Below are 17899 nucleotides of genomic sequence, written 5' to 3' on the forward strand. Positions count from 1 at the left end.
CTTTTATGTCGTTCGCTCCTGGACTCACAGGGCCTAGCACACAGTGTTCAATAAATGTCGGGTGTCACAAGGGTTCGAGTGCTTAACCAAGTGACACCCTTTCTGGGCCTGAGAAGGCAGGATCGGGATGTGTAGGTATATGCAGGGCAAGGGCGCCAAGGTTGGCTCGCTCTGCACACAGGGTGTGGGCCTTGAGTGCTGCGTGGGAAAGGCCTCTAGGCTCAAGGATTTAGGGCGGTACCTCCCGACAGTGCTCGCCCTTCCTCTCCTGGGCCAAAGGACAATTACCGACTGCCCACTCTGTTCCAGGTACAGACTTAAAGTTTTATATCTTAGGGCCCATTAAATATTCTCAAAATAACCACATAGAAGTTTATTTTTTCCTGTTTTAAAGAGAGGTTTAAAGATCTGGGGAAATGTTTGCAATTTTTAAACATATGCCAACCCTATCACCCAGCAACCTCTCCTGGTTGACCTATGAGTCCACCTAGAAACGCTCACTATACTGTTCATGGTGGCTTTATTCACAATAGGCAAACTCTGAAAGCAACCCAAATGCCCATGGACAGAAGGGAGAGACAAACCTGGTGTACTGTAGTAGTGAAAAGTAACAGAGGACAAGAACTATTGATACAGACAACAGCATGAATCTTCCCAGGATGAATGGGCACTATGGCTAACCAAGCTAAGTACAAAAAGAACATGCTGTCTGTTCCCAGTCACAAGGTAAGATAAGGTTCAAAAACATGCAAAACTCATCTATATAAATAGAATTCATACCTCTGGGGAATGCTGAAGGGCTGCATACAAGAGAGCCTTCTGGAGTGATGGAACTGTTCAATATCTTGATATGCTGGTGAGTACCTGGGCTTGCACATATGCAAAAATGCATCAGCTGTACACTTAAGGTCGTTACATTTTATATTGCGACTTTATAAAGAAGGACAACTGAGGGCTGAGAGGTTTGGCTGAGATCACTTGCAAATGCCTGAGCACATAACTGTCTCCAAAATCAGTGCTCCAAAACTGAATTGTAGAAAGATACCTGAACACCTTTCAGATAAGATTTTATTACTTTATGTAGTAACTCTGGCTATTTCACAACATACAGCATTTACAAAATGTTAATATCACACCTGAACTGTGATAAAGCCACCTCTGCCTTGTTTAGCCAAGACAGGATCAGTGTTGGTTAGTTTGAGAGTTTACTCCTGCCTGCTATGCACCCCAAATTCAGTTACCTCGTATCTAATTCTCACAAGAAAACTATTGGGAATATGGTGACTGAGTTCCAAATGCAGTTGTCACCCTCTGTCTGCTGGACCTTGCAGGGCATTAAAAAATACAGCTTTTTCAAAAACACTATGAGATATTGCCTCAATCCATTTGGGTCTATCTAACAAAGATACCATAGGCTGGGTGGCTTATACAACAAACATTTATTACTGGAGGCTGGGAAGTCCAAGATCAAGGTCCAACAGATTAGGTATCTGATAAAGCCTGTCTGTGATCCATGGGGTCGAAAAGAGTCGGACACGACTGAGCAACTGTACTAAACTGAAGGGCTGTCTTCCTGGATCACAAATGCAGTCTTCTTACTGTGTCCTCAGACAGCAGGAGCAAGGCAGCTATCTGGGGCCTGTTAAAAGAGCACTAATTCTATTCATTAGAGCTTCACCCTTATGACCTAATCACCTCCCACAGATGCTACCTCCAAATATCATCACATTGGGGATTAGTTTTTGATATATGAATGGGAGGAGTAGACATAAGCATTCGGTCTATAGAAATATCAACCATTAGCATGGATATTTCAGAACAAACAAAATGGCATATCAACAAGGCTATGGAGAAACTGGAACCCCTATACATCACTGGTGGGAATGTGAGATGGTACAGCTGCTATGGAAAATAGTATGGAAGTTCCTCAAAAAAGTAAACAGAATTACAATATGATCCAGGAATTCCACTTATAGATATACAACCCAAAGTAAAAGCAGAGACTCAAACAGTACATCTATGTTCACAGAAGCCTTATTCACAACAGCCAAAAGAAGCAACCCAAGTGTCTATTGATGGATGAATGGATAAAATAAAATATAGTATATACAAACAGTGGAATATTATTCAGCCTTAAGGAAAAAAATTCTAACACATGCTATAAAAGGTTGAACTTTGAAGGCATTAGGCTAAGTGAAATAAGCCAGTCACAAAAGGACAACTGTATGATTCCACTTACAGGAGGTATCTGCTGCTGCTGCTAAGTCGCTTCAGTCGTGTCCGACTTGTGCGACCCCATAGATGGCAGCCCAACAGAGAATCCCCTGTCCCTGGGATTCTCCAGGCAAGAACACTGGAGTGGGTTGCCATTTCCTTCTTCAATGCATGAAAGTGAAAAGTGAAAGTGAAGTTGCTCAGTCATGTCCGACTCTTTGCGACCCCATAGACTGCAGCCTACCAGGCTCCTCCATCCATGGGATTTTCCAGGCAAGAGTACTGGAGTGGGATCTAGAGTAGTCAAATTCATAGAATAGAAGGTAGAGTGGTGGTTGCCAGGGTCTTGAAGCATTGTAGAATGGAGAGTTAGTGTCTAATGGGTAGAGAGTTTCAGCTGGGGAAGAAGAAAAAGTTCTGGAAATGGATGGTGGAATGCCCAAAATGTAAATGTACTTAATACTACAGAACTTTATAATTAAAAATGATTAAAATGGTAACTTTTACATTACATATATTTTGTCACACACACACACAAATCCAGATCTAGGTGGTTTCCTGCCACCTTTGTCAGGGAACCAAAAGGGCACAACATCACATCTATGGTATTTTTACTAAAACTTATTATCTGAAGTGAATTATGAGGAAACAGTAAACAACCCAAAATAACATTCAACAGCTCTCCAATACAGTACAGTAGCCAGTTGCCACTATTAAATAAAATTAATGGTGGCTCAGCTGGTAAAGAATCTGCCTGCAATGCAGGAGACCCCAGTTCAATCCCTCCCTGGGTTGGGAAGATCCCCTGGAGAAGGGAACAGATACCCACTCCAGTGTTCTGGCCTGGAGAATTCCATGGACTGTATAGTCCATTGGGTCACAGAGTCGGACAAAATGGAGTGACTTTCACACACACACACACACACACACACACATACACACACACACTTTAATCAAAATTAAATAAAATGTAAAATTCAGTTCCTCAACCCTCATAGCCATATTTCAAATGCTATTTTCACATGGCTAATGGCTATCATATTGGACAGCACAGATAGAGAGTATTTCTATCATCACAGAGAGTTCTATTAGTTTTTTTTGTGTGTGTATTGGACAGCACTCATCTACAGAACAACTTTCCAAAGATGTGAAGGCCATGAAAGACACGGAAAGACTGAGGAACTGCTCCAGATTAAAGGAGAATAAAGAGACTGAACAGCTAAAAGCAATGTGGGATTCTTGGTCAGACCCTGAAATTAATTAATATTCTATTACAGTTAATTTTATGGTCTTGGTCATTGTACTGTGTAGTTACATAAGATGTGAACATTTGTATTATTTTTGCAACTGTTCCTAAGTCTGAAATTATTTCAAAATGAAAATTTTAAGTGAAATAAAATTTAAAAATCATCAAGCTATTTATATTTTACTGTTGATTGCATCCCACCCTATTTCATGAATAGGATTTATTGATCATTTTCCATTTATTAGGGGAAGGGCAAGTCCAGAGAGCATCCTTGGAGGCCCCTTCCCTAGTAAAAGTGGCCCAGGTCTCCAAACCAGTGCTCCAAGGAGGGCTGTGGCTCACATGTAATAAGTCGACAACGACCTAGCTCATGTTTCCCACCAGAGAGCAGAGTCAAACCCAAAGATAGTCCCAGAGTGCCCCAAAAAGGGACATTTTTTATGTCTAAGTCCCTTCAGGGGACTCTCCAAACTGAAAAACAAAATACAATCCTTGCCTTTAAAATTTCATTTCAGATAAGTTTTTAAACTGCATTTCTTTAAACTATTTTTTCACACTGTCAATTTTATTGTAAAAAAATTAATATATGCTTACATATTTAGTGTGGAGAAAACCAGAAATATTTGATGAAGAAAATAAAAATTCATATTCATAATGCCACCACCCAGAGAAAAACTGGTGACACTCTGGTGTCTTTTCTTCTAGTATTTTCTCTTCTGCAATATGAGACCTCTGAGTCTTCAGTTGTGGAATCACCGTTGCCTCACCTAGCTGCATAGGAAGGACATAAAAGGGTCTGGTATGAATCCACCTTACCTCTCAAGGGTCTCAGGAGAAGGCAGGGGCTTGGTCTGTGTCAGCTTGTGGGTCAGTTCCCTGCTGCACCCAAGCTCCTCTGGGGCTATCCAGCCCTCTATGGTCAGTATGGCCTCATCAGGCTCAGGAGATCATGTTGCTCATCCATCACCTGCCACTCAGGGGCTGCCATCCTGCCCTTCCTTTCTGAAAACTACTGACCTAAGTTGTTTGGCAACAGACATTTACTCGGAGTTGCGACAAAAACAGGAAAATAAGTGCATGGGTAGGACATGCCTTTGAAGTTACAAATTGGAGTTCCTAAAATTCATACACATCTCCCAGTGCAGAAGACATTCCCTGGCCCTCCCTGGAGACACATCCCTCCAAGACCCCAGCTTCCTGCCACTCTTCTTTTAAATCAACTTATTATTATTATTTGGTTGCTTCAGGTCTTAATTGGCATGCAGGATCTTCTTTGCAGTGTGCAGAATCTTCTGTTGTGGTGAGGGCTCTGTAGTTGGGACATTCAAGCTTAGTTGCCTCATAGCACGTGAGATCTTAGCTCCCTAATCAGGAATCAAAGCCACATCCCCTGCACTGGAAGGCAGATTCTCAACTACTGAACCACCAGGGAAGTCCACTTGTCACACTTCTTGGTGCCCAACTTGCATCCAGCCCCTCTTGCCATCTGCTTTCCTAGGGCCCTTCCCCCAGAATCTGGAACTCAGTGAAGAAAACAGAAATCCCTCAGAATGGGAGACTTTGTGCACAACGAAAGATCCTGCATGACACAACTAAGATCTGACAGAGCCAAATAAATAAATTTTTAATAGAAATGCTTTATATTTTTAAAAAATTGCTGTGAATATTCACATGTAAGTCTTTTTGTGGAGTTATGCACTCATTTAAAAATTGATGGACAGGTGGTTCAGTGGTTAAAATTTTCCCTAGTGGCCCAATGGTTAAGAATCTACCTGCCAATGCAGGGGACATGGGTTAGATCCCTGGTCCAGGAAGATTCCACATGCTGCAAGGCAACTAAGCCTGTGAGCCACAACTACTGAGCCCTTGCACCCTAGAGCTCTGCAGTGAGAAGCCACAAGAAGAAGCCAGTGCATCACAGTTACAGAAAGCCCACAAACAGCAATGAAGACTCAGCGCAATCAAAAATATATAACAAAAGTAAATAATTATTTTTAATTGCTGGACAATAGGGTAAGGTATGTTTAACTTTATTAGAAGTTTCCAATCAATTCTCCAAAATGCATGCACCACTTTACACTACCACCAGCAAGTATATCAATGGTTCCAGGTGCTCCAGGTTGCTACTTCACCAACACTTGACATGCTCAATTTTTTCACAGTAAGGAATTTCATGCAAGGAATTGGTGCAAAATAAGTGAAGGGGACTGGAGGAGCAGGAGTCAGAAGGCTGCCACTGGAGTAACTGGGTTCAAGAGCACATCACCATAAACACAGTCGGAAGCAAGAAGGCCACAGATGCCACCTCCAGTTCCACATAACTCTGTCTCAACATCTGGTTGAGTCTGGCAACTGAGACTGGCTCAAAATCCTCACCTTTCCATCTCCTGCAGTGAGCATTGTCTCAGCAAGAAAATGGCCTCTGCCCCCAACCCCAAACTCTGGTGGGGCATCTAATTGTCAGATCTTAGTATTTTTAATTCTAGCTGCAAAAGAATCTGGGAAATGTAGTTTCTTACTTTGTAGCCTCTGCCCAATATAAGAAAGCATTCTGTAAGGAGACAGAGGAAGCCAGTTTTATCAGTTAACTTTTGCTGATTAAAAAACTACCCCAAAATGTTAGAGTAAAACAGCAACTACTTATTTAGCTCACATTTCGTGGGTTGGTGCTTTGAGGTTGGGCTTAGCTAGGTAGTTCTTCTCTGACTCATTCATGACTTTGCAGTCAGTTGCCAGTCTGTTGGGAACTGACTGGTTTGGATGTGTTGTGCTGAAATGGATCATCTCAGCTCCACGTGGTATCTCATCCTCCAGCAGGCTAGCCGAGGCTTGTTTTTTATGGTGGTTGGGCAGGTTTCCAAGAGAGAGAAAAATGCTCTTTAGGCCTAGGCTCCAAATGGCACATCACTTCAGCCACATTCTATTGACCAAAACAAGTTACAAGATTAACCCAGATTCAAGGGTAGTGGAAATAGACTCCACCTTTTCCAGAAGGTGATGTAAAGCCACATTGCAAGAGTGAGAATAACGGTGGGTTGAAAAGTTAGGGTAACCTACACTAGTCCACACCCTGCCATGTCTCCCACTTCTGGAACTAGCTAGCAAATCCCAAGTACCTGGATTCTCTTTTGTGCAAAGCAACAAGATTCCCTGTATTACCTTTTTCTGTCCCTTTATTGTATCATGTTTCTTAGGTTCCTTAACCTTATTTTCTAAATCTTCTAATTGATTTTTAAGGAACAACAATTTATTGAGAACTCATTATCTGTTCTTCCTGGTGTTGCTTTATGGATGTGATCTATTCCTGAATCTCATTACTGAGAAGAAAAATTAAAACATCTTCTTAAAAAAAAAATTCTTTCATGTTCCTACATGGTTTTTCTCTGAAGCCATTTCTTGCTGTTTGCAAAAAAACTAAATAAAGTTTCTTTTTTACACTGGAGGCTTTCCCCAAATGTCTGGTGAACTTTGCTCATATTAAGATGACCCACCACTTATCTGGTAGTTTAGTGGTTAAGAATCTGCCTTGCAGTACAAGAGTTGTGACTTCAATTCCTGGTCAGGGAACTAAGACCCCACATGCCATAGGGCAAGTAAGCCCCAGTGCCACAGCTAAGATCCAACACAGCCAAATAAATAAATATTTTTAAGAAGCATCAGGAAAGTTCTGTGCACATCCACGGGTTGGCTTGCTTTTGAAGGAGCCAGATAGGGACTGGCCTGCAGAAGAGTCACACAGGCCGGAACAGGAGGGTCTTTACACACGGAGCTGCTCATCTTTAAAACATGAGCACTTAACTTGGTGTGGGCCAATGTTTCCTTGGGCTATCTGGTAACATTCATAGGCCAGAAAAATGTTTTTAAAGGCATTTAAAGATATATAGGGTTACAAAAAAAAAAAACCTCACTACTGAAATACATTAAAGTATTAAACAATTGTTTCAGTAAATAAATAAAATATGTAAGCAGTGTCATGCATAGATGATAATCTCAGGTATCTGCATCAATTCTATCGTAATACCAAAATACCCATAATTTCTTTTGGTGACCCAGTCTTAGATCCTGCTAATAGCATTCATTTTTAGCCAACATTTCAAATGGAAGGAAATTACACAGAGCACACTTTTGGGGAGGAGTGATAGATATGTTCATTATCATGTTTGTGGTGATTGTTTCATGGGTATACATATGTCAAATCTCATCAATCGCACACTTTAAATATCTGTAGTGTTGGGGAAACACCTTTATGCACCAACACAGAGGAGAGAGAAAACACTGAAAATGCAATCAGTTAAAAACATGCAGGTACTTCACAAGACACTACAAAGTCTGGGCAGCATTTCACACATTTTATATAATAACGTGGAAAAAAGAACAATTAAAACTTAATTTTAGCTAGTAATTAGTAAAAAAGATGCATTTCTTCCTCATCTGAATTGCAGAATCCCATGAATTCTATCCATGGATCCACTGAGGGTCCTGGGCTTCCAGGTCCCATCACTGTCCCAATAATGTCCTGACAGTAACAATTTTTTCCAGATTCAGGATCCAACTTGTGATCACCCATTGCCTTGAGTTGTCTTGTTTCTTTTTTTCTCCTTTTAGATGAAGCAGTTCCTCAGCCTTTAATTGCCTTGTTATTTTTGAAAACTGTATGTCAGAATTTTCCTCTTCTTGGGTTTGTCTGGTTTCATCCTCCTAATCAGATTCAGGGTAAGTCCTTTTGCACATCAGGAGGCACTGGATGTCCATTTGTCCCACTACCAAGGATATTCACTTCAATCACTTGATAAAGGGGGTGTCCTCCAGTTTCTCCACCACAGAATTACTATTTCCTCGTTTATAACTAATAAGTAATTCACAGAAAGGCTACATAAAAATCCTGTTGCTCATAAATCTTTCACCGACCAGTTTTATAATAGCATCTCAGCATAGTTCATACATCTTCTTTGTATAGACAAATGTATTTGTAATTATATTGGATCTAAGCATTTTATAATTTTTGTCTTTATCCTGAGTGAGATCTTGCCTTTCATTACATTTACTAACTCATGATTCATGGACATAGGAAAGTTATTTTTACTGATCGTTTTGTTATCCACCACCTACCTTAGGACCTTTCTGGATCAGAGAGGGCTCCTCTTGACCATGATTTACTTGGTTTTCATTACATGGATATTACAGGGCCATATGAGCCAGAGACCTATCAAAGGGTTTTAATGCCCTTTTGCTTCTGATTAAATATCAATCGCAAATAATGTCCATATAGTAAATGCTCTGCTCCCAGCTCTAGCTGAAGGTGGAGTCTCTACTGGTCCAAAGACTTTTTTGGCCCTCAAGCGGATATGGCTTGTATAACTAGGGTGGACAAAGCCATCTCCAGGTGACTTTCAGAAAGAGGAAGATTTCTGCCCACCTGTTTACTCATTTTTCCTAGGGGCAGAAATTATAGGCCTGTAGTAACAGTCGATCATAACTCTGACCTCTTTCAAAACACTGAGGGGAAATCTCCTATTCATTAACAGAAATGTGAAAGCAAGCCAGTATAACTTCTGAACACAGGGGACCTTGCAGCAGGAAACTTGCAGATGTTGCACGATGCTTCCTTTGCTGTAACAAGCAGCTTATCCTCGGTGAAAGGGGCCTTTGATCCTGGGCACTACCAACCTTGAGAGATATCAGACACAGTCCATTGTTTCTCTCTGCTCCCCAGGAGAAAGAAAAAGTTGTTACATGGTGATGTTGCAGAATTTCTGGCCCCAGGAGACTTCTGTAAACCAATTTTCATTCATTCATTCTATATTGGGTGGCTGCTATGTGCCAGGTGTAAGTATAATGTAGAAAACAAGAGCACAATATAAACCCTCTTGGAGGCTATAACGTGATGGGAAAAAGAAACATTAAACTATAAAACACACAAATAAAACACGCAATCGTAGAGGAGTGAACAGAGCTAGTAAAAATTAATACAGGGACTTCCTTAGTGGTCCAGCAATTAAGACCCCATGCTTCCCACTGCTGGGGGCACCAGTTTGATCCTCAGTCAGGGAAACAAGATTCTGAAAGGCTTGTGATGCAAACCAAGAAGAAAAAAATTAGTACAGCTATAGTGCCTCTTCAGGGGAATATATAACACGATTCATCTCTCGAAGATATACCTTTCTATGATCCTCTTCAGCTTACGTATGTTAGTGACAAAGCAAGTCTTCCCTGAGAATTTAATCACATCCCATAAGTTTGGGATTTCAAAACAGAATTCAAAATACGCTTTGAGCTGCTGAAGATGGAGCCCCACAATAGTCTTTCTCATTTTTAGGTGGGCACAGCTATGCTATTAAAGTTAGGTGTGGAACCAAGTTGGATGGGGATGGAGACCTGAACTGCTTAATATGAACAGAGAAGAAGGAATGAAAAACGAGGTGCTGGAGACCAGAGGGTATACAAGGGAACACAGAGAGTTATTGCTTAATGGGTATAGAATTCCTATTTTGAATGATGAAAACCTTCTAAAGATAAATATAATAGGGACTTCTCTGATGGTCCAGTGATTAAGACTGTGCTTCCACTGCAGGGGTCATGGGTTCAATCCCTGGTCAGGGAACTAAGATCCTGCATGTGTAGCTTGGCAAAAAAAAAAAAAAAAGATAGATACAATCATATGAGTGTACTTAATGCCACTAAATTGGACTCAAAAATGGTTAAGGGCTTCCAGTTCAAGATGGCAGAGTAGAAGGACATGTGCTTATCTCCTTCTGCGAGAGGACCAAAATTGCAACTAGTTATTGAACCACCATCAAGAGGATGCTGGAACCCACCAAAAAAGGATACACTATGTCCAAGGGCAAAGAAGAAGCTGAAACAAGATAGTAGGAGGGGCCCAACATGATAAAATAAAATCCCATACCAGCTGGGCGGATGACTCACAATCTGGAGAAGAGCCCCATGTCAGGCTTCCCAGCCTGAGGATCATGCAAAGGGACTGGGAATCCCCAGAGAATCTGACTTTGAAAGCCAGTGGGATTTGATTACAGAACTTTCAAAGAACTGGGGAAAACAAGAGACTCCACTCTTGGAGGACACAAACAAAATCCTGTGTGTGCCAAGACCCAGGGGAACGGCACAGTGACCTCACCGAAGACTGAACCAGACCTACCTGCTAGTGTTGGAGTGTCCCTTATGGAGATTTGGGTCAGCAGTGGCTTGCCATGGGGATGGAGGCACTGGCAACAGCAGTCCTGGAAGGGGCCCCTTAGTTTAAGTCCTCTAGGAGGTCACCATTAACCCTACCACAGAGCCCAGGGCTGGGCCCCTCAGGCCAAAGAATTAACAGGGAGGGAGCACAACCCCACCAATCACCAGATAACTGGATTAAAGTTTTACTGAGAAGCAGCAGTTAGAACTGGACATGTAACAACATACCAGTTCCAAATTGGGAAAGGAGTATGTCAAGGATGTATATTGTCACCCTGCTTATTAAACTTATATGTAGAATATATCATGCGAAATGCTGGGCTAAACAAAACACAACCTAGAATCAAGATTGCCGGGAGAAATGTCAATAACCTCAGATACCCAGATGACACTACCCTTCTGGCAGAAAGTGAAGAAGAACTAAAGAGCCTCTTGATGAAAGTGAAAGAGGACAGTGAAAAAGTTGGCTTAAAACTCACCATTCAAAAAACTAAGATCAAGGCATCCAATCCCATCACTTCATGCTAAATAGATAGGGAAACAACGGAAACAGTGAGAGGCTTGATTTTGGGGGGCTCTAAAATCACTGCATATGGTGACTGCAGCCATAAAATTAAAAGACGCTTGCTCCTTGGAAGAAAAGCTATGACAAACTTAGCATATTAAAAAGCAGAGACATTACTTTGCCAACAAAGGTCCATCTAGTCAAAGCTATGGTTTTTCCAATAGTCATGTATGAATGTGAGAGTCTGACTATAAAGAAAGCTGAGCGCTGAAGAATTGACGCTTTTGAACTGTGGTGTTGGAGAAGACTCTCAAGAGTCTCTTGGACTGCAAGGAGATCAAACTAGTCAATCCTAAAGGAAATCAACCTTAAATAGTCATTGGAAGGACTGATGCTGAAGCTGAAACTCCAATACTTTGGCCACCTGATGTGAAGAACTGACTCACTGGAAAAGACCGATGCTGGGAAAGAATAAAGGCAGGAGAAGGGGACCAACAGAGGAAGAGATGGTTGGATGGCATCATCGACTCGATGGACATGAGTTTGCGAAAGCTTTGGGAGTTGGTGATGGACAGGGAAGCCTGGCATGCTGCAGTCCATGGTGTCACAAAGAGTCGGATACGACTGAGCAACTGGACTGACTGAACTGAGCACAGCCCTGCCCACCAGAGTAAGACCCAGTTTTTCCACCATCAGTCCCTCCCATCAGCAAGCTTATACAAGTCTCTTAGCCTCATCCAATAGAGGGCAGATAGAAGAAGCAAAAAGAACCACAATCCTGCAGCAGCTAGAAACAAAATCACATTATAGAAAGTTAGTCAGGATGAAAAAGCAAAAGGTTTTGTCCCAGATCTTTGAAGGGACGAGATAAAACCCCAGAAAAACAATCAAATGAAGTGAAGATAGGCAGCCTTCCAGAAAAAGAATTCAGAATAATGATGGTGAAGATGATCCAGGATCTCAGAAAAAGAATGGAGGCAAAGATTGAGAGGATGCAAGAAATTTTTACCAAAGACCTGGAAGAACTAAAGAACAAACAGAGATGAACAATACACTAGAAGGAATCAATATCAGAATAACTGATGCAGAACGGATAAATGACCTAGAGAACAAAATGGTGGAAATCACTGCAGCAGAACAGAATACAGAAAAAAGAATGAAAAAAAAAAATGAAGACAGCCTAAAAGACCTCTGGGATAACATGAAATGCACCAACATTCTCATTATAGGGGTCCCAGAAGGAGAAGGGAGAAAGGACTCCAGAAAATATTTGAAGAGGTAATAGCTGAAAGGGCAAGGAAAATATGGGAAAGGAAATAGTCAACCAAGTCCAGGAAGCACAGAGAGTCCCAGAAAGGATAAACCCAAGGAGGAACACACTAAGATACATAGTAATCAAAATGATGAAAATTAAGGACAAACAAACAATTAAAAGCAACAAAGGGAAAACAACAAATAACATAGGAGGAAACTCCCATAAGGTTATCAGCTGATTTCTCAACAGAAACTCTACAAGCCAGAAAGGAATGGCACGATATATTTAAGGTGATGAAAGGGAAGAACCTACAACCAAGAATACTCTATCAGCAAAACTCTCCTTCAGATTTGATGGAGAAATCAAAAACTTTCCAGACAAGCAAAAGTTAACAGAATTCAGAACCACCAAACCAGCTTTGCAATAAATGCTAAAGGAACTTCTCTAGACAGGAAATAAAAGAGAAGTTCGCCTTCTTGTCTTCACTACCTACACAAAATAAACCCAAAACATTAGGAAAATTGTAACAGGATCATACACATCGATAATTACCTTAACTGTAAATGGATTAAATGCACCATCCAATAGAGTAGACTAGCTGGGCAGATGCAGAGAAGGCAATGGCAACCCACTCCAGTACTTTTGCCTGGCAAATCCCATGGACGGAGGAGCCTGGTAGGCTGCAGTCCGTCGGGTCAGGAAGAGTCAGACACGACTGAGCAATTTCACTTTCACTTTTCACTTTCATGCACTGGAGAAGGAAATGGCAACCCACTGTTGGCAACCCACTGTTGGCAACCCAATGTTCTTGCCTGGAGAATCCCAGGGAACGGGGAGCCTGAGGGGCTGCTATATATGGGGTCACACAGAGTCGGACACGACTGAAGCGACTTAGCAGCAGCAGCAGCAGCAGCAGCTGGGCAGATGAGAACATGTGTGTGTGTGCACTTTCACTTACCACATCACTCAACCTAACCCCTCAAACTGTATGTAATTATTTTATATCGTTAGGTTAATCATGTTTCCATTATGGCTTGCAATGTAATTACCTTTTATTTCTACTTTGGGTATTGACTGTGAAAACTGTCAATTACTATTACTATTTTTATTATGTACCTATTATTTGCTTAATATCATGATGGGATTCCCTGGTGGCTCGGACGGTAAAGAATCCACCTGCAACACGGGAGACCTGGGTCTGATCCCTGGGTTGAGAGATCCCCTGGAGGAGGGCATGGAAACTCACTCCAGTATCTTGCCTGGAGAATCCCCATGGACAGAGGAGCCTGGTGGACTGTAGTCCATGGGGTCACAAAGAGTCAAACATGACTGAATGACTAAGCACACAATATCACGATTGGTCAACAGAAAATAAGAGAATTATCTATCACTAAAACTACCATTTAATAGAAAACCTTGTAATTGCTTTTTAAAATCCAGATGCATACACAATTATCTTGTAATTTTTTGAAAAATACAAATGCCCAGGTATCGCTATTTTTCTCCAAAGCTCTGTATGTGTTTCTAAAGAGCATCCATGTTTAAAAACAACTGGACTATATGATGATTTTTTTTGCTTTTATCTCATTTGTTTCACTTTTTCTATTTCATATTCAGTGTTCCTATTTCATTCAGTTTGTTTTCCAATTTATCCGTCTCTTTTTGTTGTTGTTTTTTCTCAAGCCTTTATCAAGCATAGTAAAAAAGCTTTTGTATATATATGCATAGCATGTATAATAGAGTATGGGGCTTCCCTTATAGCTCAGTTGATAAAGAATCTGCCTGCAATGCGGGAGACCCTGGTTTGATTTCTGGGTCAGGAAAATCCACTGGAGAAGGGATAGGCTACCCACTCGAGTATTCTTAGGCTTTGCCTGTCGCTCAGCTGGTAAAGAATCCGCCTGCAATGTGGGAGACCTGGGTTTGATCTCTGGATTGGGAAGACTCCCCCTGGAGAAGGGAAAGGCTACCCACTCCAGTATTCTGGCCTGGAGAATTCCATGGACTAAGGGTCACAAAGAGTCGGACATCACTGAGCAACTTTCACTTGCAAATGTATATATTTTTGAAAATTTATGAATTTTTGCCTAAAAAAATTTATGACATTTTGATTCCACTTGTTTGACTAGGTATGAATAGAATGCTAGATTTTTCATTTATATTTACTCAAAACTTTGATATAGTTCCTAGTATTTTGGCATCTAGTATTACTGCTAAAATTCTAGAAAATTTATAATCTTAGTGATTAAAAAAAAAATTTGAATCAGGCTTGAAACCTCTGATCCAATTCTGAGAATCGGATTAGAAATACTATGTTGTAAAAAAAAAAAAGAAAAAACAGGAAATTAACAAGTGATATAGTATTATTAACTATAGATTTTGTTCAAATTTCACAAAATTTTATGCTAGTGTCCATCATTTATTTGCATACCTTATTCAAGCATCCACACTATATTTAATTGCATTGAGCAGCTTAGCTGCATGTAATAAATTCTGATAAATTCTTTCATTTTCAATTTTATAAATTTTCTTTTCATTTCTATTACAAATATTCTCTAATTTTCCTTGTTATGGCTTCTTAGATATACCCATCATTTAAAAGTGGACATTCCCAAATACATGGGATTTTAAGTATTCTTAGCATTAATTTCTCATTTTGATCCTAATTTCTCATTCAAATGCTTTCTTCTCTGCAGTTATCTTCTGTGTTTTTTTCAGTCTAACTTTATTGAGGCTTTCAATGGCTAAGTTGAAGATCTCTCTTGGTAAATATCACATTTCATTTGAAAATATGTGGGTTATTTTCAAATATTTTGATAGGCTTCTAATATAATTCCACAGTGATAAGAGAACAGATTCTGTATGATTTTTTTGATTCTATATGATTTCAATACCTTTAGACCATGAAAGTTTTGCCCTTTGTTTTATATTCCTGGATATTTTCCAGTATCTCCTAGTTTACAGTCTATGGGAACTTAAATAGAATTTGTTTCCTCCTGTTCTATGAAGATTGTATAAATCTTCATTATGTTATATTGGTTGACAGTGCATTTCAGGTCTACTATACCCTTCTACTTCTCTGTATATTCACTATATTAATTTTTGAAAGTTTGATATTAAAACTCCAACTAAAAATCTTAATTTATCTACTTAAATAAAACAACTGTAATATACAGCGGAACCTTGTTCTGCATTTTCCAAGTCTCCTGTAAATGTATTATTATACTTTCATAATTTTAAAGAAATACAAATTTTTTTAAAGTGGTTAAAATGTTCAACTTTATGTTATGTATATTTTATAATAAAAAATGAAAAAAGTTTTCAGTAAATATAATAATAATAATAAAGCAGAAGGGAGCAGCCTGAAAGTTGATGGGAGGCCAAGGACAAGGGGGAACTAGGAGTGATAAGACCCCCTTGGGAACAATTCCATTCACCAATGCAACGAAAAGAATAAAATACTTAGGAATATATCTACCTAAAGAAACTAAAGACCTATACATAGAAAACTATAAAACACTGGTGAAAGAAATCAAAGAGGACACTAATAGATGGAGAAATATACCATGTTCATGGATCAGAAGAATCAATATAGTGAAAATGAGTATACTACCCAAAGCAATTTACAAATTCAACGCAATCCCTATTAAGCTACCAGCCATATTTTTCACAGAACTAGAACAAACAATTTCAAGATTTGTATGGAAATACAAAAAACCTAGAATAGCCAAAGCAATCTTGAGAAAGAAGAATGGAACTGGAGGAATCAACTTGCCTGACTTCAGGCTCTACTACAAAGCCACAGTCATCAAGACAGTATGGTACTGGCACAAAGACAGACATATAGATCAATGGAACAAAATAGAAAGCCCAGAGGTAAATCCACACACATATGGACAGCATATCTTTGACAAAGGAGGCAAGAATATACAATGGATTAAAGACAGTCTCTTTAACAAGTGGTGCTGGGAAAACTGGTCAACCACTTGTAAAAGAATGAAACTAGATCACTTTCTAACACCATACACAAAAATAAACTCAAAATGGATTAAAGATCTAAATGTAAGACCATAAACTATAAAACTCCTAGAGGAGAATATAGGCAAAATACTCTCCGACATAAATCACAGCAGGATCCTCTATGATCCACCTCCCAGAATACTGGAAATAAAAGCAAAAATAAACAAATGGGATCTAATTAAAATTAAAAGCTTCTGCACAACAAAGGAAAACATAAGCAAGGTGAAAAGACAGCCTTCTGAATGGGAGAAAATAATAGCAAATGAAGCAACTGACAAACAACTCATCTCAAAAATATACAAGCAACTTATGCAGCTCAATTCCAGAAAAATAAATGACCCAATCAAAAAATGGGCCAAAGAACTAAATAGATATTTCTCCAAAGAAGACATATGGATGGCTAACAAACACATGAAAAGATTATTATTAGAGAAATGCAAATCAAAACCACAATGAGGTACCACTTCACACCAGTCAGAATGGCTGCGATCCAAAAATCTGCAAGCAATAAATGCTGGAGAGGGTGTGGAGAAAAGGGAACCCTCCTACACTGTTGGTGGGAATGCAAACTAGTACAGCCACTATGGAGAACAGTGTGGAGATTCCTTTAAAAATTGCAAATAGAACTGCCTTATGACCCAGCAATCCCACTGCTGGGCATACACACTGAGGAAACCAGAATTGAAAGAGACACGTGTACCCCAATGTTCATCGCAGCACTGTTTATAATAGCCAGGACATGGAAACAACCTAGATGTCCATCAGCAGATGAATGGATAAGAAAGCTGTGGTACATATACACAATGGAGTATTACTCAGCTGTTAAAAAGAATTCATTTGAATCAGTTCTGATGAGATGGATGAAACTGGAGCCGATTATACAGAGTGAAGTAAGCCAGAAAGAAAAACACCAATATAGTATACTAACACATATATATGGAATTTAGAAAGATGGCAATGACGACCCTGTATGCAAGACAGCAAAAAAGACACAGATGTGTATAGCGGACTTTTGGACTCAGAGGGAGAGGGAGAGGGTGGGATGATTTGGGAGAATGGCAATGTAACATGTATACTATCATGTAAGAATCGAATCGCCAGTCTATGTCCGATGCAGGATACAGCATGCTTGGGGCTGGTGCACGGTGATGACCCAGAGACGTTATGGGGAGGGAGGTGGGTGGGGGGTTCATGTTTGGGAACGCATGTACACCCGTGGTGGATTCATGTCAATGTATGGCAAAACCAATACAGTATTGTAAATTAAAATAAAGTAAAAAAAAAAAAAGACCCCCTTGGGGATTATGGTCAAGAGACTCAGGAAACATGAGTGTCTAACACTAAATCTTAAGTTTTTTGCTTTGTCATCCTATAAGATAACTGTCCACTATCCCCCACAGTTTAGAAAAAGTCTGTTGTGCTCAAAAATCTGATTCTTTGGTGGCATCAAGGCAAAGAACGTGTATTC

The sequence above is a fragment of the Ovis canadensis genome, chromosome 13, assembly GCF_042477335.2.
Source record: "Ovis canadensis isolate MfBH-ARS-UI-01 breed Bighorn chromosome 13, ARS-UI_OviCan_v2, whole genome shotgun sequence".
Lineage (NCBI taxonomy): Eukaryota > Metazoa > Chordata > Mammalia > Artiodactyla > Bovidae > Ovis > Ovis canadensis.